Consider the following 18,483-nt stretch of genomic DNA (forward strand, 5'->3'; position numbering starts at 1 on the left):
CCACCGTGCATTGACAGAAGATCCTAAGTTTGCAGCTCTGTTAAAGAGTCAGTGTCTCTCAGCTTATCAATTTAGCTGGAGTAAATACATGTTGCCCTTTAAACATAGCCCTGAATTGGGTTATAGTAAAAGTAAAACAAATTTAACAACCCAAGAGCATGGATTTAGTGATACTAAGTAAAAGAGGGAAAGATAGAGATGGTTACATGCAAATAAAAGTGAAAACACATATCTAAAGGGCTAAAACTTAATCTAGTAAGATTCAGTCTTTGTTCCAGGTGGTTTCTCTCACCCCTGGTCTCCTTTCCAACTTTTTACCAGCTGGGCTGGCATGACCAGGACCCATCCCAGAGCTCAAATTGCATGGTTTCTTTTTCTACTCAAGGTGAAGGATAAAGATAGAATCTCTCTCTGTTCCTTATATTCCCCAAAGGGATTACCTTTGTCTTACAAGTTACGACGGCTTCCTGGGGACTCAGTCTCCTGTGTCTCCTTGGGGTGCAGGAGCCATGTTAATTCTCTGTCTCTCAGTTTAGGAAGAGGAGAACCCCCACTGGTTTAGCTCAATGGTTTTTACCACTAGTATATAAGTTGAGGTAAACCCCCATTCCTTTGTCTAGGCCAGACCCGTTTGTCACTTTTACCTAGACTAGGCTGTCTTGTCTTAAACATGTTACACATGTCTTAAACCTCATACAAAGGAAATCCATAACTTCCCATATAAGGTTAACACATGCATTTTACAGTGATAGTAATAACCTCTTTAGGTGGCAACATGTCCCACCACTTGTCCCACCCTGACACCATGATGGGGAGGAAGTGAATAGTGCAAAGCACAAGCTTGTCCAAATGTTTCCTGGGCCTGGTTCAGAGGTGGACCAGTTGCCTGGTGGTCAGCTGACTGAGGTTGTCTGTTGAGGGTGGCCAGGGAGATTTGCAGGGAAAGGCCTGATGATGACGTCCGGAAGGCCAGGGGTGAGAGGTGGGTGGGGAACACCCTCCTTCAGGACCTGCTTGAGGAAAGCAGGAGCCCACGACAGGGGATGCATGGGGTGTACAGCCCCATGCACTGGCTAAGCACCACGGGGTCCACCCAGTTCCTCTGATTGTAGTCCAGGAGCTCTCTGAGTGGAACTGGCCAGTGCAGAGGGGATGCTACATTGCAGAGAGTAGTCCCTGCACTCTGGAGATTGTTGAAGCTTTCCTGGAGGCTGGCCACCGTGCTGACTGTGCAAGAGAAAAGGCTGAGAACAGGTTCCCAATTCCAACTGTCCTGTCTGCAGAGCTGGGCAACAAATTAATTTAGGTTAAATTAAGACCATTTTCAGTTTGCTGAGTATCTACAGCCAAGTTAAGAGTTTTACTAATTATATTGCTAGTTTCAATTATTTGACAAACCATCTGTGCAAACACAGGTTAGCCTGTTGGTTGTTTCTGAACTGTCCACTATCAGTATTTGCTGTTCACAATTCACACTGTCACTGGGACTCTGAGTCATGCTGTGTTTCCGTTCCCTGATCTGTGACAAGAGTACCTAAAGAAATCACAGAGAGTGGGGGAGCGTTTTAGGGAGACATATTAAAAATCTTTTCTGACCTCTCTTGAGAAGCAGCATTCAATATGGTTGTGTGTGTGGACCCTAGATTTGCAAATTCCTTGCAGCTTGCATGAATAAGACATGAAAAAGAGAAAATCCCGATTGTACTGGCCACCTAGAAGGCTTCATATTCAGGTTTATCTTGTCACCATCAAGTATTTGTGTATGAACATAAACCTAATTGGAAAGGCTGTGGCTTATCGGGCTTATTTAATTGCCTAAGTAGCAGGGCTATTGGGGATACCGGGGAACACCTGGGCATTCCGTCATCTCCTAAATGACAACACACATTATTTCATGTCTGCTGTGTGCATGGATTAAATACACTGGCCTCCATTTTATGTGACACTTTTAGCCAGCAATCGTTTGCCATATGTGTTAATTTTATGTAAGTAAGCAGTGGTATTTGCATTTCCAAGGGATGCGTTCGTTCTATCTAGCCATATGTGCATCCAACCACATCTCAGATTTCCATGTGCACATTTGATAAACATATGCCTCCAAATACTGAAAATCAAGCCCCCAGCTTCTTGCCTTGGCACTTCTTCTTATGCTCACTTTCCTCCTCCATTTTGATCTCAGTCAGCTTTTGTGTCAGTATCTGTCCACAGCTGCTTGCCATACTTTTGCCACTGGACACCTTTGGCAACTTCTATTTCCCAAGTCCTTTGCTTTAGCCTCCATCATCTAGGTTTCAGCCTGCACATGTAGCTGAAGACTATATTTGCTATTGCTTTTTATTGTTTTCTAAAAATATGATCCCACATTGAAGGAAATCTCCATCCATTAGCAAAGACTGCTATAAATCTGTTGTGGAATTTCACTAATACTTCTTCATCCTCGCTCTCTAATTCCATGGTACTAAAAAGAGAATGAATTATTTTTTTCAACAGCTCTCTACAATGTGGATATTTTGAAAAGCTTTTCCTGTTAATTGAGATACTCTGTGCTGTTCAGTTTCCAATCCACTGCTCCTGCTCCGAGTTTTCGTTAAGCTTCTTTTCCTAATCCACCCATTTCTCTGAAATGAGTGCTAACTAAATGAGACCCTTCTGTTTCCCAGAAGTGACCAAAAGGATACAAAACTAGAACTGGTGCTGAGGAGTCATATCACTACGCTGCTTTTACTGTTATGATTGGTTAAATAATGTTACTTGTTTAGTAAGCCTTATAATAGCCTTAAGGTTTGGGTGAAACATTGCTATGGATCAGGTGTGGCTGTCGCCTTTCAATCGGGATAAATGTAAAGAAAGCTTTATACTCAGGAGGCTGAAACAATAGCAGTAGCACCAAAATCACAGACACATGGAAATGCTGAGTAGATGCTGAATCATATAACAGAAGGATTTTAAAATGGAGGTGCTGAGGCTTTGATTGGTAGAACTGTTTTGTGTGGATACAGGGCCTGGACAAGCATTGTGCATGATCCTGGAAGAAGTTAGAGAGGGGGATTCTGGGTCTGGTTCTGGCTAGAAAGGATTGGTGCAGTAAGTTAAGAAGTTATCCTGTTTTTGTTGATGGTGGTGTTATTTTTTATTCTTCCTGGGTTCAGAGAAGCATGACTTTTTACGTTCCTTGTAAAAAAATAAGATTGCAGCAGAGAAAATACTAGATTTCATTCGCAATTTTTCCTCCTAACTGGAACAACATACATAGTCCCAAAATTTTACTAACTACTTGGGTCAAGAAAGGGTAACAATATATTTTAAAAAAACCTTACACAATAGAGTTGGCAAGTCTGTTACTGTAATACACTATTGCACTAGCAGATGAATGTTCCATAGCCATACCCAAAAGAAAGCAAATTTAAAAAAAAAATACAGAGGCAGGGGAAAATTTTGTGCATTCAAAATGTTTTTCCATCGGAAAAATAGCATTTTGTCAAAAAGAAAAGGAGTACTAGTGGCACCTTAGAGACTAACCAATTTATTTGAGCATAAGGTTTCGTGAGCTACAGCTCACTTCATCGGGTGCATAAATTGGTTAGTCTCTAAGGTGCCACAAGTACTCCTTTTCTTTTTGCAAATACAGACTAACATGGCTGCTACTCTGAAACCTAGCATTTTGTCAAAATCTAAATCTCTCTGTGTTGATTTCAATTAAAGGTTTGAGAACAAAATTGAAAAAAGCATTTATATAAGGCTGAAATGCTCCATTTCATTTTTTTCTGAAAATGTTTCAATTTTCCATTTCAAAACAACTTGTCATTTCAATTTTATGTGATATATCAGAATCTAAAATTAAAAGTTTCCATTTCATTGGACCAAAACATTTTGATGGCCCCAAAACAATTTTTTTCCAGAATTTTGTTTTGTGGAAAATGTCAACATTATTTTGTTTTCATTCCAATTTGGGTCAAAACCAAATGTGGAAATGTTAGAATTTCCTATGGAACATACACTCCAAGTTTCGATCAGCTCTAAATATTTAATCATGCGTCAGGAAATGAATTTACCAGCTAGTTGGAAAGTAGTAACTGATGCCACATTAACTTTTAGAACCAAATTCTAAGGGCATGTCTACACTGGCACTACCTGGGCACTACAATGGCACAGTTATGGCATGGCAGCTATGCTGCTGCAGCACCATAGCGTAGATGCTTTCTACAGCGATGGAAGGGTTTTTTTCCCATCGATGGAGGTAATCAGCTTCCCTGAGTGGTGGTAGCTAGGTCCACAGAAAATTCTTCCCTCTACCTAGCTCTGTCTACACTGAGGGTTAGGCTGGCTTAACTATGGCACTCAGGAGTGTGAATTTTTCATATCCTGAGTGGAGTGATGTAGTGTGGTCAATTTACATTTTAAGTTTAAGCCAGAGCTCTGATTGGCAAATAGGGGTCAAATTCTTTTCTCATGTATGCAGATGTAAACCCAGAGTAATTAAATTGGTATTATTTCTACTGGCGCATATGAGATCAGATATTGGCCCAGAGGTTACTTAGTGGAGACTGGAGAATGGCAACTCTAATTGCAGTCCAAAAATAAAAGGTAAAAATATTAGGCATTGTAGGTATATTTAGCTGTTGATCTGATCATTGAATGAGTTCATTAGAATGCTGGCATCTGCAATTGTTCATAGTAAAGAGACCAGTGCTGTTGAAATCTATTTGCAGGATGTTTCTTGCCATACATTGCTCAACAGATACACGGACAAACAACCACAATGACCTGACCTGTAAAGTTAGCTTAATAATGAAATTCAGTACTAATTAACCAAGCTTATCAAAAAGCAGTTCTGTTCTGAAAAGTGTCTCCCACATCATGGGAATCTAAGTGACAGCATGACTTTCACACGAACATGCTCAATTTATACATAACATTCCCCCAAAGGTTTGGCAAGTTTGATCTTCTCAGTTACGTTGAAGTTACTCCAGATTTATGGTGTTAATGCCAGCTTCACTTCTCACTTCTCTTTTCTTAAGTGCCAGTGCTGCAAATTCAGGACCTGACCTTCCTCATTTAGGCTGGTGTAAGTCATGAGAATCTCCACTGAAGCCAGGGGGGTTAGACCTCTGTATGCAATCCCAATCAGCTCCGCAGTCTGGGATCTGAAAATCCAGCCCTGAGCCTTCTGTGTCTTGCATCATCATCAGTTAAAGGATCTGCATTTACAATTTAGCTGACAATTTTGTTAATAGTACATGAATCAGAATAGCATTCACCTCGTTCTTTCACATACTGACGAGTTCCATTATCTCTGCAGCTTTAATAATACAAGTAAAAACTTTCTTTTGTCTGCAAAATAAGCAAATCTGCCCCAAAGATACAGGGGAAGGCAGAGGGCGGGAAGATATGTTGAATATGAAGATACTGTTTTTTTACAGGTACTTTCTGACTATAACCATACCACTTAATTCAGCTGCACATCTCTACTTAGATTACACTGATAATTAGAGTGAACAATTAGCCTTAAATTTTCCTAGTGGTGTGTGGGAATTTTATGACATTGCACTTACCAGTGTCAGTGGGGATCACATTGTTAAGATAAAATAACGAGGAGTCCTTGTGACACCTTAGAGACTAACAAATTTATTTGGGCATAAGCTTCTGTGAGTTAGAACCCACTAAGATTCTGACCCCGTGACCTCGTCCTCCTCATTTAGACCCATCCCATCATTGACTTCTTCTTTCCTAAGGCATAAATTTTAAGCTCCTTATCTTTGCTTTCAAGGCTGTGTACAGCTCCATCACTCCCAATATGTCTGCCATTGTTTCATTCTACCTCTACCTAGATCAATATAACATTTTTAAACAAAATGGTTGTGAAAAGGGTAGCACTGTATTGTTTTGAACAGCAGGATTTCTGAGCCTGGATAGCACATAACAAAGATTATTTTGTTGCCTTTCCCTGTTATTGGACAGTCTTATCTACTCTTCAGTCAATGACAGCTTCCTTCTGTCACATTTGCTAAGTGACTGTAAACTGAAAGAAAAGGAGGACTTGTGACACCTTAGAGACTAATACATTTATTTATTAGTCTCTAAGGTGCCACAAGTCCTCCTTTTCCTTTTGCGGATACAGACTAACTCGGCTGCTACTCTGAAACCGTAAATAGAAAACCATTATATAGAGTGAGTACTGCTAGCAAAGATGACCTATTTGGCTGTAGCATAACTTTCAACCAGGCAGGAGAATTCAAATTCAATGCTTGACTTTGATATCTTACAGTGAAAGAAATGCCCTTGGTGCTTATGACAGGAAGTAACTTATGCAACTCCAAACTTACCCCTCTAGCAGGTTTGTGTGATGTTAATGTCTCCATCCTTAGCCTGCAGGATGCTTATCATGACAAAGGTCATGAGGACGGTAGAAGTAAAGAAAAATGGGGTGGGGGTTTCTTGCAGTTGGAAGAGGGACTCCAATACTGTATAAATACAATAAAAAATCCAAATGGCTCCATGAACAATATATGTATGTTTAGCTATCTGCTGTTTTTCTACAGACCTTGGTCTTGACAAAAGCAGAGAAAAACTGGACAAGCTGGATTGGAAAAGCTAATTTGAAAACTAAAGAGACATCACAGCAGTCACATTGGCAAACGACCTAACACTTAAGCTGTTTGAAGTACTGGATCTAAGCAGAATATGGGCTTGGCAGAACTTAAAGCTTAAGCTTTAAGTTATTTTATTTTTTAAAATCTCAACTTCCACACTGTACAGATACTCTTGCAATCGAAGCAGTCCAAGGGTCATTACCCTCCACTTTTGTGTCAGTTTTAGGGTGTGAGTTTCAGTGAGTAAAGTTTTGAGAGTCTTATACGGTCTGTAAACATTGAAAAAAAATTAGTATAATTTTGGAAGATGATCTGAGAAAACAGCTGCAACAGCTGTAGTGGAAAAACATTTGGCTCACATTTATTGGCACAATAGTAAATATAAACAAAAGTGTGTATTTTTAATCACCTTTTGAGAGTGAGGAAACTAACAAGGAGGGAAGAGTTATTTTTCACTTAGAAATTCAAAAGAATGTTTAGTTGTTAACAAAATCAGAGAAGTAGCCTTTACTTCCAAATTTTCTGGGGAAATTAAAGATGGGTAGATTTGTTACGCATTGAAAGCCTGCATCTAAATTTCCCGACTAGTCAGTACTTATTGGGACAGAATTCTTAAGGACCAGCTCTGTAGGGCTTACTCCTGAGAGTTGTTCCATAGACTTCACCTGTGGTGGCCTGCTTATCTGAGCTAAGGGTGGACTGGTTACTGGCTGCAGGCATCTTGACCAGCACCTCCCTTTCTTCAATATTTCTCAAAACCCCCCAGATTTCTTCTTTATTGTACTATTAATTGTAGCCAGAGGCCATGATGAGGATGAAAAAAATTAGACAGACCATAAAGTTGTGCTCTTGTTTTGTGTTGTTTACTGTAAATGTGTGATGGGCCAAATCATGAGGTCTCACCTCAGTTGTTACTTGCGTACACTCTGGTTGAAAGTTAATGTTGTCGTTTTTTGCCTGAGAAAAACCAAGGAAGAACTTAGGTTTGGACCTTACCAGAGTAAAATAAATCTAAAGAGGAGAACGTGTTACTCATTTTGTGTAGAGTGGGTTGACCAATCCTGTCATTATTTTCCTAAAAAAACCAAAACTGCTCCCGAACTGTTTTTCTTAGTGGCTTCATCTTCCTTCCCCATCTCCCTGATCACAATTAGCATTTCCTTCTCCAAAGAAAATAAGGAGACTCCACATGGCATGGACATCCATAAACGGGTCCAACTGTTTGTTGAAAAATTGGAAAGGCTCTTTGCAACAATGGTCGCAGAAGAAATGAGTAAAACATAAATGTGTCTTTAATGGCGTCACAGTGTTCTGTGTTTGCACTGCTCTGCCTCTCTCCAGGAGGTGTGTGGTTGTACTACACTCTGTAATAAATTCATTTCTACAGGGCATCTGTTGCCCTTTACTACAATTCCCTAGGTAACTGCACCTCTGACATCTTCATGGCCTTCTTGAGGGCACCCCATTTAGGACACAAGCATCTAATCAGCACCTTTTCTTGGGGCAGGAAGCAGTGTTCCTCTCTCCAGACTGTAGATTTAGGCTGTAATGCTTCCTGCAATTCACTGTGATCACCGTAGCAATTTGGACTTTAGTTCAGCACCTGCCGTGTTCTCTCCGGGGCAATGATGAGGTTAACCAGTGACTAAAGCACAATAGTATTTTTTCAGAACAAAAGCAATACAGAGAAAACAAAGCTTCAACCTATTGAAGATGGATCTCTTTCGATTCTTGTTGAATCATTAAAAATGTATCTGCGGGTGTAAATTTGAATTTGAAACTGTAGGACTAATCTTGTATCTGGGGATGAAAGAATAATAGCCCCTTTCTTTCATTCTGACAGATTACTTAACTGATGCCTTACTCTGACAATGTGGCATAATTTAACCTTTATTCTCTTAAATCCAGGCTTCACATCTACTCAGATTGAAAAGTGATGGAGCTAAAACGAGATGTATCAAAATAAGCTCTCCATCCTCTATACAAAACAGTTGCCCATTTCTAGAGCTAAACTAGAACCAAACCCCTCTCTTATGAAACTTTCGCTCATGTTTTGCAGTCTCCAGCCAAACTTTGCAGGAACAATTTGAATAGCTATCCAAACTTTTGGGTCCACCCACCACAAGACAGAGAATTCTGGTTTATTGAAGTTAAAGCTTGTTGTGTTTTATGAAACAATCATCATTAACCAAACTTACCAACTCTTATCTACGTAGGTATTTACATGACCATCCCATCAACATTTGAACACCCCATAATCTTTAACATAGTTATACTCACCATGCCCCCATGAGATAGGGAAGGATTTATGATGCAAGCAAGCCAGCTCAGATTAAAAGCAATAGGCAGTTCACCTCTCTGTGAACCTTAGAGGAATATCAAGAGCCATTGTAATTTGCAAACTAATCCATTTGTAAAATGTAACTGAATTGTTAAGTTTGGCTATAGCCTGTTGCTTATGTGCTATTATGCATGCTCTGTAATAAATAACTCCAGATCAGAAGAAATACTAATGTTGTTATATCCACTTGTCTATGAATGTGTTGGTTGCTGATGTTATTGTATCCACTTGTTAGAATAGAACAAAGGGAGATATTGTCACACTGCATTTACATGGCACATGCCCTGGTAATTACGTTTACACTAAATTTACCTGTAATTGCTGTCTGTATACTTAATTAACCCTAGAACAATCATGTGTTAGTGTTTAGTTATGAATTCTTTTGATGTGTAAAACTGCATGAAAGGGAGTTTCTTGGCTCATCACATTGTTCCCATTTATCTATACCCATTTGTCTAAAGTTGCTCACCAAGGAGGAACATTGACTTCAAAGTGTGGAACATTGTGTGCTCAACAAAAGGAAATCTACAGACACATGCTGTGCTAAAAACACTTGGCAGGCTGTTTTCAACTATAAATACTGGACCTTGGGAAGGAACTTACTTGCCATCTCTGATCTTTTTGGATACTGTCAGAGAGCTTTCCAGAAACAAGACAGAGTTCCCCAAATCCACTTTGGAAAAACTCCGAGGAACTTATGAAAAGACTCTGAGATTGGCAGATTGCTACATCTTTGCGATAATTGGTACTACATATTCTGATCCAACTGTGATGTATTTTATCTGTTTTAACCTTGCAATAACTCGTTTCTTTTTCTTAGTTAATAAATTTGTAGTTGGTTACTAAGGAATTAGCTACTGCATTGTCTTTGAGATCTGAAGTATACTGTGACCTGGGGTAAGTGACTGGACTGGAGGTAACCTAATGTGTGGCGAATTTGGCTTTAATAACCTTTCATCACAAAGTCCAGTTTGTCAGGGTAGTAAAAAGAGGCTAGGATGCCTAAAGGGCTTCATGACAATGCTAACATTGTGATCCAGGAGTACACTTTTGTTACTGGCTTAATGAAATCTAATGAAAGAAAATACCACCCGTTTTGACTGTCTGCCCTATTTTCTGACAGTCTCTGTCCTGAATTTTGCATCCTTAGCCCTGTCACATTGCCTGGGAAAAATAAAAGGAGGACTTGTGGCACCTTAGAGACTAACAAATTTATTTGGGCATAAGCTTTTGTGAGCTACAGCTCACTTCATTCCACTTGCACCACCGTGCTTCATACATCCAGGTTAGTCTCTTCATGTGGGTGCAGGAGAGGGATGCAGGGATTAGGAGTGAAGGGGATACTGAGATTGGGGCACAGGAGGGGGAGCAGGCCTTTGTGGAGTCCATGGGGGCCAGGGGCAATGGGGATGTCAAGGTTCCTTCCCCACTCTGAACTCTAGGGTACAGATGTGGGGACCTGCATGAAAAACCCCCTAAGTTTATTTTCACCAGCTTAGGTTAAAACTTCCCCAAGGTACAAACTATTTTACCTTTTGTCCCTGGACCTTATTGCTGCCACCACCAAGAGTCTAACAAAAACAACAGGGAAAGAGCCGCTTGGAAACGTCTTTCCCCCAAAAAATCCCCCCAAGCCCTACACCTCCCTTTCCTGGGGAAGGCTTGATAAAAATCCTCACCAATTTGCATAGGTGAACACAGACCCAAACCCTTGGATCTTAAGAACAAGGAAAAAGCAATCAGGTTCTTAAAAGAAGAATTTTAATTGAAGAAAAAGTAAAAGAATCACCTCTGTAAAATCAGGATGGTAAATACCTTACAGGGTAATCAGATTCAAAACACAGAGAATCCCTCTAGGCTAAACCTTAAGTTACAAAAAGGACACAAAAACAGGACTATACATCCCATTCAGCACATCTTATTTTATCAGCCATTTAAACAAAACAGAATCTAACGCATATCTAACTAAGTAGATTGCTTATTAGCCCTTTACAGGAGTTCTGACCTGCATTCCTGCTCTGGTCCTGGCAAAAGCAACACAGACAGAGAGAACCCTCTGTTCGCCCCCCCCCCCCAGCTTTGAAAGTATCTTGTCTCCTCATTGTTCCCTTTGGTCAGGTGCCAGTGAGGTTGTCTTAGTTTCTTCACCCTTTACAGGTGAAAGGGTTTTTTCCTCTGGCCAGGAGGGATTTAAAGGTGTTTACCCTTCCCTTTATATTTATGACAACTATGAATGGTGGAGAAACAAGCAAATGGCCTTATGTTAATTTGTCTAGCTAAGTACCGGTGCTGGACCTCCTTCAAAGTCATCCTAATTAACTTTTCTTCTCTGAGGAATTCCAACTTGTCAGAAGACATGACATTGTATAAGAGATCCTTAGGTCCTGATTCTGTCATCTCAGATCTGCTTCGTCTTCACTGGGGAAGCTTTGAGTCACAAGACTGAGGTCCTAGTTATGTTGGTATGCTCTGCATATATTTGGAATGACCTATGAACTGATTTCTAAAGGAACTCTTTGCAACTACAAAGCTCACCATCTCTGCCATGAATCTGAACCTCAGTGGATTGAACTCATGTCTATATGTATATTGATCTTTTAACTATACTCTCTTGTTTTTTAATAAATTTTAGTTTAGTTAATAAGAATTGGCTGTAGCATATATTTGGATAAGATCTGAAACATTCATTAACCTGGGAGGTAATGTGTCTGATCCTTTGGGATTGGTAGAACCTTTTCTTTTATATAATGAGGTAAGATTTTCAGAAATCATCATATTGACATGGGTACTTGGATGGAGGCCTGAGGCTTGATCACTTTAAGGGAACTGTGTTGTTTGGGCTTCTGAGTAACCAGTAAGGTAATAAAGAAGCTGTTTTATGCTGGCTTGGTAAATCTAAGTATTGGAATATCTGCCAGCTTTTTGGGGTTTGGCTGCCCCATTCTTTGCAGTTCATCCTAATTGAGTGACCACAGCTGGCTCCCCACTAGGACCCTGGTCACACTGTTTAAAACATTTTAAAAATTAAAATTAAAAACGTTAATACATTTTATTTATAGTATCACTATTCATACTAGTCTTGCTTGTCCTTCCCCCAAGGCAGAGAGGCACAGAGACTAGGATCAGGACCAGCTGTGCCCCCAAAAGACCAGGCCAACCCTCCAAATCAGACCCAACCCTAATCCCTCCCCAGACCAAACTGGACCCTACCCTCATACCTCCCCAGACCAAACTGGACCTGATCTGCATCCCTCCCCAGTCTGGAACGCCCCCCCCCACCCCGAAATGAACCAGACCCACATCCCTCCCCAGAACAAACTGGACCTGACCCACATCCCTTCCTAGACCGGGGCGCTGGGTCTCCCCCAGGAGCGCTGGTGGGAGAATGGGAGGAAGGGACTCCATTTGCTCTGCCAGTGCCACCTCCTGCCCTGCATGGTCCGGGACCCCCATGCTCCCTGGCTCCACATTAAAATAACGGCGGGGCTGGAGCGGGCGCATGAGGCGTGGGGGGAGCTGCATGTGCAGCACTTTCCCGCCAGCTCTGCCCCAGGACTGGCAGGGGCTCAAGAGCCCAGGAAGGAGGTGTGGGCTGCACCACAAGGAAGCCCAGCTGTCCATGGTGCGTAGCAGCCAGAAACCCCCCAGTCCTGCCAACAAGCCTCCCCTTCCCTCCTGCTTGCTCCATCAAGTGCTACGAGCCTCTGTAGTGAGGTGGTGGGGCCAGAGTGGAACCACAGTGGCTGAGGGCTCATCTCTGCCCCGGTCACTGGCAGGAGCCCTCAGCTGGGGGCCAGCTGGCTGAGAGGAGCGGAGGGGAGGGGAGGGGGCAGGGAGAAGATAGGTGCTCCTCTGCCTAAGTCACATAGAATATCAGGGTTGGAAGGGACCTCAGGAGGTCATCTAGTCCACCCCCCTGCTCAAAGCAGGGCCGATCCCCGGGCCTGGTCCAGTAGGGGTTTCTCGAGGCTGCCTAACTCCACACAAAAAGAAGAGGAGGCTTATAACCTTTAGCCTAGTGGTTAGGGTACTCACATGGGATATGAGACATCCACTGTTCATGTACCCCCATCCCCCTTCACTAATGAAGAGAAAGGATTTGAACAGGGATCGGCCACCTCTCAGGAGAGTTCACTAACCTGAGAACTATTGGGTATTCCGTTGTGGGGCTACCTCAGTCTCTCTCCTGTTGAAGTGGTTTCACTTCAATTAAATACTCATTGGGGCAGAGTAAGAATCACTCTATAGCTCAGTGCATAGGTGTCAACTTCCCCCTCTTTTCTGTGGGTGCTTGACCCCCCCCTTCTGCCTCCTCCCCTCACTCCACCCCTTCCATGAAGCCCTACCCCTTCCCCACCTCTTCTCACCTCTTCCCTGCCCCCATTCCCCAAAAGTCCCCACCCCAACTCCACCCGCTACCCCTATTCCAACTCCTTCCCCAATCCCTTCCCCGCCTCCTCCGATGAGTGCGCTGTGTTCCCGCTCCTCCCCCCCTCCCAGAGCATGCTAATGCTGCCAAACAGGTGTTTGGTGGCAGCTGGGTAGGAAACATTGGGAGGTAGGAGGCGGAGCGGGGATGCGGTGTGCTCAGGGGATAGGAAGGAAGAGGAGCAGGATGGAGAATCATGGAGCAGGTCCTCAAAGAATCAATCCTGAAGCACTTGCATGAGAGGAAAGTGATCAGGAACAGCCAGCATGGATTCACCAAGGGAAGGTCATGCCTGACTAATCTAATCGCCTTTTATGATGAGATTACTGGTTCTGTGGATGAAGGGAAAGCAGTGGATGTATTGTTTCTTGACTTTAGCAAAGCTTTTGACACGGTCTCCCATAGTATTCTTGTCAGCAAGTTAAGGAAGTATGGGCTGGATGAATGCACCATAAGGTGGGTAGAAAGCTGGCTAAATTGTCGGGCTCAACGGGTAGTGATCAATGGCTCCATGTCTAGTTGGCAGCCGGTATCAAGTGGAGTGCCCCAGGGGTCGGTCCTGGGGCCGGTTTTATTCAATATCTTCATAAATGATCTGGAGGATGGTGTGGATTGCACTCTCAGCAAATTTGCGGATGATACTAAACTGGGAGGAGTGGTAGATACGCTGGAGGGGAGGGATAGGATACAGAAGGACCTAGACCAATTGGAAGATTGGGCCAAAAGGAATCTGATGAGGTTCAATAAGGATAAGTGCAGGGTCCTGCACTTAGGACGGAAGAACCCAATGCACAGCTACAGACTAGGGACCGAATGGCTAGGCAGCAGTTCTGCAGAAAAGGACCTAGGGGTGACAGTGGACGAGAAGCTGGATATGAGTCAGCAGTGTGCCCTTGTTGCCAAGAAGGCCAATGGCATTTTGGGATGTATAAGTAGGGGCATAGCGAGCAGATCGAGGGACGTGATCGTTCCCCTCTATTCGACATTGGTGAGGCCTCATCTGGAGTACTGTGTCCAGTTTTGGGCCCCACACTTCAAGAAGGATGTGGATAAATTGGAGAGAGTCCAGCGAAGGGCAACAAAAATGATTAGGGGACTGGAACACATGAGTTATAAGGAGAGGCTGAGGGAGCTGGGATTGTTTAGCCTGCAGAAGAGAAGAATGAGGGGGGATTTGATAGCTGCTTTCAACTACCTGAAAGGGGGTTCCAAAGAGGATGGCTCTAGACTGTTCTCAATGGTAGCAGATGACAGAACGAGGAGTAATGGTCTCAAGTTGCAGTGGGGGAGGTTTAGATTGGATATTAGGAAAAACTTTTTCACTAAGAGGGTGGTGAAACACTGGAATGCGTTACCTAGGGAGGTGGTAGAATCTCCTTCCTTAGAGGTTTTTAAGGTCAGGCTTGACAAAGCCCTGGCTGGGATGATTTAACTGGGAATTGGTCCTGCTTTGAGCAGGGGGTTGGACTAGATGACCTTCTGGGGTCCCTTCCAACCCTGATATTCTATGATATTCTATGATTCTATGGAGGTGGGGTGAGGGGAACTTGGCTGCGGTTGGTACAGAGCACCCACTAATTTGTCCCCTATGGCTCAGTCTTTAGAGCCATCATGCAAGAGGTGGTGGATCCCTGTTGGATCCTTTCTCCTCAGCAGATACAGCGGGGACTTGAACTAGGGGTATTCCATATCCCAGGTGAGTACACTAATCACTGGGCTAAAGGTTATAAGAGAGGGTTCCCTCTTCTCTTCTCTTCCCTCCCCCTCCTGCCCCCAACTGCTTTGAGAGGAGTTAGGTGGCTTCTGACCACACCCACGAGATTGGGCCCTGCCCATGACCAGGGCTGGTTCTAGGGGCTGGCAAACAGGGCAGTTCCAGGGGAAACTGCTTAACTTTTTTACCCCCCACTTTGCTGTGACTGGCTGGCTGTTTTTGTGCTCCACTGATTGGCTGAGTGCGGGGTTTTGTTTTGATTTGGGAGGGGTTGCCAAAAAACATTTTCCACCCTGGCTGCTGTCATGATCCATGGGCCTCAATCCCAGGTCCACAGGAGCAGCCATGCTTCAACTCTTCACTTGGCAGCCTGCTCACAATTGCTGACTTGGGACCCATGAAGCCCAGGCCCAGTTGAGGCTCCACCCTAACATCCTATTGGCAGAGTCCCAGAGAATCTGAATGGCTTACTGGCCCTATTTAAGCTAACAGGAACCTGTCTGAACAGCTGAGATCCACTCTGCTCCTGCTCCCTTCACTTGACTTCCCAGTGTCCTGACCTGGCTTGGCTTCTGACCTCTGACTGGTGGTTCTGATCTCTGGTTTGTCTCCTACCTCTGACCCCCTGATATCCTGACCTGGCCTGACTCAATTTACCAACTTGCAAATCTAATCTCCCAGTATCCTGTCTCAGCTGAGTCTCAGTTCCTGACTGTAGACTCTGGCTCATATCACGAGGTCTGGCTGTCCATGATCTGGCCTTAACAGCTGGTAAAACAGCTCTAGGACCACTCCTGAACATGATGGAAGAAGAGGAGCATCTATCTTTCCCTGGTTCATGGATCACTAGCAGAGATAAGCGCCTCTCTGCAGCCTGAACTTAGGTGCCTACCTCTGATGGGGTGGGTGGAGCTGAGGATGCACCCTTTTGTTGGCATCTCATATTAGCTAGGTTAGGCTGGTCTGCCATGTACTGAGTGAGGTGTGTGGATCATAATCTTAGGTGACTGCAGCCTTGGGCCCCAAGCCTCAACACCTTGGGCTGAAGCTGAAGCCTGAGTAACTTAGCTTCACGGTGATCCCCGTGGTGTGGTGCTCCAGGTAACTGCCCTGCTTGCTACCCCTTAATGCCAGCCAGGGCTTTTATATGGAGAAAAACAGTTGTTGTGGTGGCATGTTGGGTTGGCCTCAGAAAGAAAGGTTGAGTACCCCTGCAATAGGACATATTACCTCACCCACCTGGTCCCTCAAACATCCTGGGACCAACACGCTACAACACCACTAGAAGCAGCCTTAACTGTTAGTTTCCTGAATTTTTAAAAACTTATGACAGGTTTCAGAGTAGCAGTCGTGTTAGTCTGTATTCGCAAAAAGAAAAGGAGTACTTGTGGCACCTTAGAGACTAGCTAATTTATTCGAGCATAAGCTTTCGTGAGCTACAGCTCACTTCATCGGATGCATTCAGTGGAAAATACAGTGAGGAGATTTATATACACACAGAACATGAAAAAATGGGTGTTATCAGACGCACTGTAAGGAGAGTGATGGTAACACCCATTTTTTCATGTTCTGTGTGTATATAAATCTCCTCACTGTATTTTCCACTGAATGCATCTGATGAAGTGAGCTGTAGCTCACAAAAGCTTATGCTCAAATAAATTGGCTAGTCTCTAAGGTGCCACAAGTATTCCTTTTTTAAAAAACTTATGAGATATTTATCTTGTTTTCTTATATATCAAGGAATATTATATGGCAAATATCATGCCTTTTACTGGGTGCTCAATAGGTTCCAGTGACATGCTTTCAATCTTAATTCTTTCATAAAGTTTTGCACAAAATCTCTATTTTTTGAGTATTTCTGTATCTCTTGCTTTCTGTATAATTAATATGCAAAATTATATACCATATTGAAAGGACTGTAACTTTAAAAATACTTCAGGTTGAGAATTACTACTAATAGTTTCTCTGCTCTTTAATTTAAAATATCAAAAGGAAAAACTCACACTTACATGGGAAAACTCAAATATAAACGGGAAATTCTTTTTGGATCCATGGTGGCAACCAGTTTTTTTATACTAGGAGACACCACCAATAAATTTTCTATATTTATTTCATTATGTTTATATTTGACCAAATTAAACTGTTTACTTACCATAGATAGGAACATATCACATGGTACAAGTTGAATGCAAACATACATTCACAGTATACTATGCTACTTACATATCATCAATAACTAAGGCTACGTTTTAGTCATGGGTATTTTTAGTAAAAGTCATGGGCAGTAAACAAAAATTCATGGTCTGTGACTTGTCCATGACTTGTACTATATACCCCTGACTAAATCTTGGGTGCTGGGGAGTGCGACCCAGGGGCACCGCGGGTGCTGGGGGGGCAAGCATGTAGCTCAGGGGCAGCAGCATGTGGCCTAGAACCCACACTGTTGCTGGGGTGGGGGGCCTGGGCGGCAACGGCCCAGGACCCCCTGCTGCTGCTGGGGTGGGGGAGGGTGGCCAAAGACTGCCCCAGCAGCGGCTGCTGCGGAAGTCCCAGAATCTGTGACTTTTGTGACCTCCGTGACAGACTCACAGCCTTATCAATAACCAAAAGTCAGAGGTCAACCTACAAATACTTATGCATATAAACAAAATGTACTGAAATGTATAACTTTTTTTGAAATTCTGATTACACTGAAAATCAGTCTTATAATGGAAAGTTATCTTCAATCTGAATTACTGAGTGACAATTGTCACTTATGTTTACACTGTCCTTGTGTCTATGTGGGTCTAACAATTACCTTAAAAAGAACTCAAATTCAAATCTGGAACACACAGGCCCTTATCAGAAATCATTTAGACCTTTGATAAATCACTTTATGTTCTAGTAAGGAAAATAATTTGGTTAAATTATGCAACAGACACTTTTGGACCCAATTTCAGAAACACTTGCTACTTTGCAGGCTCAAAATTGCTCCTGCAAAACTGAAGAACAATTCTAATGATGAGGAGCTCTTTTAAGTTACTAGTTGTCAGCAAACATTATGGGCCCAGCAGAACAAAAGGCAAGCAGCTGAATTTCCCCAGGACCCAGCACAGAAAGCTCATTACTAATGTAAGGGGTGGAGCTTAAAATGCCAGTCAAAGGTCTGCAGTACCAATACTGTTGCATTGTCTGGAAGCCACTGACACATTACATAGGAAGCCAGGCCAATGAGTTGATGGAAGCAATATAGAAATTCTGGCTAGTATAAAAACTTCATCTGTCACACTCAAAAGGGGCTAACACACAAAATACCCCAAATTCATTAAATTTTTTCCATGAAGGCAATAACTTGGACCTTATACATGGCACAAAGATACAAAAGCTGAATTAAGACAAACCAAAGCTCTAGGCACAGCCGGCATGGCCC

Source organism: Lepidochelys kempii, chromosome 2, assembly GCF_965140285.1.
Source record: "Lepidochelys kempii isolate rLepKem1 chromosome 2, rLepKem1.hap1, whole genome shotgun sequence".
In the NCBI taxonomy this organism is placed as follows: Eukaryota; Metazoa; Chordata; order Testudines; family Cheloniidae; genus Lepidochelys; species Lepidochelys kempii.